Genomic DNA, 7,215 nt, shown 5'->3' on the forward strand with positions numbered 1-7,215 from the left:
GAAAGCAAACTGTTTCTGGTATTGTTTTCCTCTTTTTCTTAAGTTTGAAAGGCAGGATGGAGAAAAAAATGCAAGGATCAGGGATTTATGTGACACTATATTTAAAATACCACCTATAATCTGGGTGGAAAGGATGGGCAAAATGGGTGAAAGGGAGTAGGAGATACAGGCTTCCAGGTATGGAATGAATAAATCCAAGGGGACAAAGGTGCAGCACAGAGAATACAGTCAATGGTATTGTGATCGTGTTGTATGGTGACAGGTGGTAGCTCTACTTGTGAGCATAACATAATGTAATAAAGTTGTCCAATCACTGTTTTTGACCTGAAACTAACATAACATTAGTTACATTAATAATAAAAACTTAAAAATGAGTTGTCACCACCTCATTAAACTTGTAATAATCCACTGTTACTTTCCAAGAAGCTATTGAAAAGGCTAAACGGGGGGACGCCTGGGTTGCTGAGTCTTATAAGCATCTGCCTTCGGCTCAGGTCATGATCCCAGAGTCCTGGGATCGAGTCCCACATCAGACTCCTTGCTCAGTGGGGAGCCTTACTCTCCCTCTGCCTGCCGCTCCCCCAGCTTGTGCTCAATCTCTCTCTGTCTGTCAAATAAATAAATAAATTCTTAAAAAAAAAAGCCAAATGGGAAATGGAATAATGATACAATTCACTTTCCTTATGTCCTTTAGTATTTAACAGTTGCTTTTTTCCCCAGAGGAGCAAAATTTTTATTTTATTACAGAAGGAGACATAAGAATGGTTTATATTCAGTAATTTTTGACCTTTTTACTCCATATATCAGGGAGGTAATATGGGGATTAAACCAGTTTCTCAGTATATCTATTCCCACTCTGAGCAGAGAACTTACCTTAATGATTTGGACTAGGCTTGGAAGGAGGCAAACTGTGGGGGTAACATCAATTATTACTTGACTCAAAGAAATCCCAATATGAACCACAAATCATCAGGACATTCTCCAGGTAACGAGTGGTAAGACAGAGAACGGATCTTAGAGTCTGTAAGAAGATCAGTTAGTTTGTTTCTTTATGTAAATGCTCCAAAACTCATAGGTCAAAGACAAGGATCAGGATTGGAAATATGATATTATAGGAGGATGCTTCCTACAGAACTTTGATTTTTTTCTACATTCAAGAATTATAGATCCATAAATTAATTCTTATTCAGAAATTGGGGTAGATCTTCATTCTCTGTTGGTAGCTTGAGCCAGAAGTCTCTTTATCAGAGAAATTCTGTTCACCAAAATATTTTTATATTTATATATAAAAAATAACCCTGATGAAATTGCCATTAAATTTTTCCTATGGATATAATGATTAGTTCCCACAGATGTCACCTCTGTTGTGACCATTTGTCATGCAGTAATTACCACCACCACCCCTTCTCCACTAAATCTCTAAAAATATTATCACCTTACTTCAGGAGTTTACTTGCTATCACTCAGGTGACTGGGCTTCTTCATCCTCCTTGAGGTCAGAAATACAATTTAATTACTGTGTGCCTCCTAATAGAGTTTTTAGTCAACTGTAGTTAGGGAAAAAAGACTTTTATAAAAATCCATTCTTTATGGAAAATGTTAAAGGACAGTCATCTATGCTTTGTAGACATGGGGAAGTGGTGGGTTATTAGAATTAAACATATCTATCTACAGAGAGTTTTTGAATGTTTCCCTTTTTATTATGGTTACAAACCTTCTAGAACCCAGCAGATAACATGAATGAGTGGGAAAATGATGGGGGGGAAATGATGTTGATCATAAACTGAAGAGTATATGCCTTCTTCTGCTACTCCTTCCAATTTTTTGTTGCCATGCATAATACATGGATCAAGTGTTACCAGAAATTAGGACTCATAGGAGAAACTGGAAATGTGAATTGGGACTCATAGGAGAAACTAGAAATGTGAATTGGTGTGTAAAATTACCTGATTTTTAATATAGTCTAGTTTCTTTTTTTTTAATACAAAATGCACAGTCCCATTCTCTTTATTGCCCACATCCAGCCCCTAAGACACTAGTCTATGTACTCTACTGTGCTTTAAGGAAACAACTTTCTAATTTTTTTATTCTTATTACTGAGCCATTTCAAGGTTGAAGTTAAAGGGAAAAGTGGGAAATTAAGGCAACCATTAACTACAGTAAACAAAGAAATCATGATTTCATCATGAAACAGGCACAATGAGAGTTTCAGGAGCATTTGGGAGTTAGGGGTGCTCTGAATCTTTCATTTCCTCCAATATATTTCATTTTTTCCTAATAATTGGTATCTCACTTTCCTAAATTTCACATGAGATCTACAAGCCTGTAAATTCATATTATTTTAATTATTATATATTGAATGTTTGTGTTTCCCCTACATTCATATGTTGAAACCCCTATCTCCAATGTGAAGGTAGTTGGATGTGGGGTCTTTGAAGGCAATTGGGTCATGAGGGTGGGAACTTCAGGAGTGAGATTAATGTCGTTATAAGAAAAGATTTGAGAGAGATGCTCTCTTTCTCTCTCTGCCATGTGAGGATATAGCAAGAAGGTGGCTGTCTGCAAGCCAGGAAGACAGCTTTTACCAAACACAGGACCTGCTGGTACCTTGCACTTGAACTTCCAGCCCCCAGAATTGTAAGAAATAAATATTATGTAAGCCATTCAGTGCATGGTATTTTGTTATGGAGACCTGAACTAAGGCATTCATTGTGTAATTTAAAAACTCAACCTTGGGTTTTTTCTTCAAAAATTTAAGCTCTATGACCATAAGCAGTAAAAGATCCACTGTCATAGAACCATGACATACAGGAATTTTATTCTATTTGGTCAGGAATATCGTGGTGCCAAGTGATACAATTAAACTTTACCTCAAATTAATGAAAAAAAGAGGAATTTATTACCTCATGTAACTAAAAATTCCAAGAGGGAAGTACAGTTGGACTTAGGAACTTGACAGTGGTCCCTAACCCTTTTGTTCATCCTTCACTATCACTCTTCTTTGGACTGACTTGATTTGCAAGAGATAAGAAAGATGGCTTGCTCACATCTCAGGGCTTCGTGGTTGTTCAGGTCCTAAATGCCACAGGAAATGACCACACTGCAGGTTCCCTGAGTATTCACGCATGAGTAGAAGAATGTTAATTGGCTCTGTTGGAGCAAGGACCTCTCCCTTTAGGTATTATGACACTCCTGGCTTCGGAGATATGCTCACTTTTTTTCATCTGAGAGTCATTACAATCTTCTAAGATTACATGCTAAGATACACCAAATTGGAATTGTAGTTCAGAATTAAGTCATACATTATTCGAGCTTTCACCATTAAAATTTTTTTTTTCTCCCTTTGTGGCCTAAATTTCAACGTCTTCCCATTTACAAGCATTGCTTTCAATAATTTCAGTAAGACAGAAATTTTTTGGTTTGGTTCTCCATTTTTAAAATAATTTTGTCAAAGGTTTTCAAATGATTTGTGAACAAAATGTAACCCAAATCTGTATGTTTCATTTTACTAGTTTCCTCGGGCTGCTATAACCAAGTACCACAAACTGGGTGGCTTAAAATAACAGAAACTTATTCTCTCATAGTCTGGAGGCTAGAGATCTGAAATCAATGTGTTGGTAGGGCCATGTTTCCTCTGAAGGCTCTAGAAATCCCTCCTTGGCTCTTCCTAACTTCTGGTGGTTGTTGGCAATCCTTGGCAATCCTTGGCATCCCTTAACTTGTGGCTACATCTTGTTACTATAAAACTCCAATTTCTGCTTCCAACTTCACATGGCTATCTTTCCTCTGTGTATGTCCAGGACCAAATTTTCATTTCTTATAAGGAAAATAATCATTGGATTAAGAACCCATCTAAACTAGATTACCTTATCTCAATTTAATTACATCTACAAACTCCCTATATTCAAGTAAGGTTACATTCATAGGTACCTGGGTTGGGACTTAAATATAACTTTTGAGGGGACAAATTTCTACCTACTATATTCACTTATGCAGAAAATTTAATATTTTTGGGTGCCTGGGTGGCTCAGTTGTTAAGCATCTGCCTTCGGCTCAGGTCATGACCCCAGGGTCCTGGGATCGAGTCCCACATTGGGCTCCCTGCTCAGTGGGAAGCCTGCTTCTCCCTTTCCCACTCCCACTGCTTGTGTTCCTGCTCTCATTGTCTCTCTCTGTCAAAAAAATAAATAAAATCTTAAAAAAAAGTTTAAAAAAAAGAAAATTTAATATTTTTGTAGGATACTTAGATTGGTTTTCAGATTGGTTCTCTCAAACATTTCTTTTTCTTTTTTTTAAATAATTTTTATTGTTATGTTAATCACCATACATTACATCATTAGTTTTTGATGTAGTGTTCCATGATTCATTGTTTGTGCATAACACCCAGTGCTCCAAGCAGAATGTGCCCTCTTTAATACCCATCACCAGGCTAACCAATCCCCCCACCCCCCTCCCCTCTAGAACCCTCAGTTTGTTTTTCAGAGTCCATCATCTCTCATGGTTTGTCTCCCCCCTCCGACTTACTCCCCTTCATTCTTCCCCTCCTGCTATCTTCTTCTTTTTTTTTCTTAACATATGTTGCATTATTTGTTTCAGAAGTACAGATCCGTGATTCATCAGTCTTGTACAATTCACAGTGCTCACCATAGCACATACCCTCCCCAATGTCTATCACCCAGCCACCCCATCCCTCCCACCCCCCCACCACTCCAGCAACCCTCAGTTTGTTTCCTGAGATTAAGAATTCCTCATATCAGTGAGGTCATATGATACATGTCTTTCTCTGATTGACTTATTTCACTCAGCATAACACCCTCCAGTTCCATCTACGTCGTTGCAAATGGCAAGATCTCATTCCTTTTGATGGCTGCATAATATTCCATTGTGTATATATACCACATCTTCTTTATCCATTCATCTGTCGATGGACATCTTGGCTCTTTCCACAGTTTGACTATTGTGGACATTGCTGCTATAAACATTGGGGTGCACGTACCCCTCCAGATCCCTACATTTGTATCTTTGGGGTAAATACCCAGTAGTGCAATTGCTGGATCATATGGTAGCTCTATTTTCAACTGTTTGAGGGACCTCCATACTGTTTTCCAGAGTGTTTGCACCAGCTTGCATTCCCACCAACAGTGTAGGAGGGTTCCCCTTTCTCCACATCCCCACCAACATCTGTCGTTTCCTGACTTGTTAATTTTAGCCATTCTGACGGGTGTGAGGTGGTATCTCATTGAAGTTTTGATTTGGATTTCCCTGATGCCGAGCGATGTTGAGCACTTTTTCATGTGTCTGTTGGCCATTTGGATATCTTCTTTGGAAAAATGTCTGTTCATGTCTTCTGCCCATTTCTTGATTGGATTATTTGTTCTTTGGGTGTTGAGTTTGATAAGTTCTTTATAGGTTTTGGATACTAGCCCTTTATCTGATATGTCATTTGCAAGTATTTTCTTCCATTCTGTCAGTTGTCTTTTGGTTTTGTTGGCTGTTTCTTTTGCTGTGCAAAAGCTTTTTATCTTGATGAAATCCCAATAGTTCATTTTTTGCCCTGGCTTCCCTTGCCTTTGGCGATGTTTCTAGGAAGAAGTTGCTGTGGCTGAGGTGGAAGAGGTTGCTGCCTGTGTTCTCCTTTAGGATTTTGATGGACTCCTGTCTCACGTTTAGGTCTTTCAACCATCTGAAGTCTATTTTTGTGTGTGGTGTAAGAAAATGGTGCAGTTTCATTCTCTGCATGTGGCTGTCCAATTTTCCCAACACCATTTGTTGAAGAGACTGTCTTTTTTCCGTTGGACATTCTTTCCTGCTTTGTCAAAGATGAGTTGATCATAGAGTTGAGGGTCCATTTCTGGGCTCTCGATTCTGTTCCATTGATCTATGTGTCTGTTTTTGTGCCAGTACCATACTGTCTTGATGATGACAGCTTTGTAATAGAGCTGGAAGTCCGGAATTGTGATGCCACCAGCTTTGCTTTTCTTTTTCAAGAATCCTCTGGCTATTCGTGGTCTCTTCTGGTTCCATACAAATTTTAGGATTATTTGTTCCATTTCTTTGAAAAAGGTGGATGGTATTTTGATGGGGATTGCGTTGAATGTGTAGATTGCTCTAGGAAGCATTGACATCTTGACAATGTTTGTTCTTCCAATCCATGAGCATGGAACGTTTTTCCATTTCTTTGTGTCTTCTTCAATTTCTTTCATGAGTATTTTATAGTTTTCTGAGTACAGATCCTTTGCCTCTTTGGTTAAATTTATTCCTAGGTATCTTATGGTTTTGGGTGTAATTGTAAATGGGATCGACTCCTTGATTTGTCTCTCTTCTGTCTTATTGTTGGTGTATAGGAATGCCACTGATTTCTGTGCATTGATTTTATATCCTGTTACTTTACTGAATTCCTGTATGAGTTCTAGCAGTTTTGGGGTGGAGTCTTTTGGGTTTTCCACATACAGTATCATATCATCTGCTAAGAGTGAGAGTTTCACTTCCTCTTTGCCAATTTGGGTGCCTTTGATTTCTTTTTGTTGCCTGATTGCTGTGGCTAGGACTTCTAATACTATGTTGAATAGCAGTGGTGATAGTGGACATCCCTGCCGCATTCCTGACCTTAGGGGAAAAGCTCTCAGCTTTTCCCCATTGAGAATGATATTGGCTGTAGGTTTTTCATAGATGGCTTTTATGATATTGAGGTATGTGCCCTCTATCCCTATACTCTGAAGAGTTTTGATCAAGAAAGGATGCTGTACTTTGTCAAATGCTTTTTCTGCATCTATTGAGAGGATCATATGATTCTTGTTCTTTCTTTTGTTAATGTATTGTATCACGTTGATTGATTTGCGGATGTTGAACCAGCCTTGCAGCCCAGGGATAAATCCCACTTGGTCATGGTGAATAATCCTTTTAATGTACTGTTGGATCCTATTGGCTAGTATTTTGGTGAGAATTTTTGCATCCATGTTCATCAAGGATATTGGTCTGTAATTCTCCTTTTTGATGGGGTCTTTGTCTGGTTTTGGGATCAAGGTAATGGTAGCCTCATACAATGAGTTTGGAAGTTTTCCTTCCATATCTATTTTTTGGAACAGTTTCAGGAGAATAGGTATTAATTCTTCTTTAAATGTCTGATAGAATTCCTCTGGGAAGACATCTGGCCCTGAGCTTTTGTTTCTTGGGAGATTTTTGATGATTGCTTCAACTTCCTTAGTGGTTATAGGT

The sequence above is a fragment of the Zalophus californianus genome, chromosome 2 (assembly GCF_009762305.2).
Source record: "Zalophus californianus isolate mZalCal1 chromosome 2, mZalCal1.pri.v2, whole genome shotgun sequence".
In the NCBI taxonomy this organism is placed as follows: Eukaryota; Metazoa; Chordata; class Mammalia; order Carnivora; family Otariidae; genus Zalophus; species Zalophus californianus.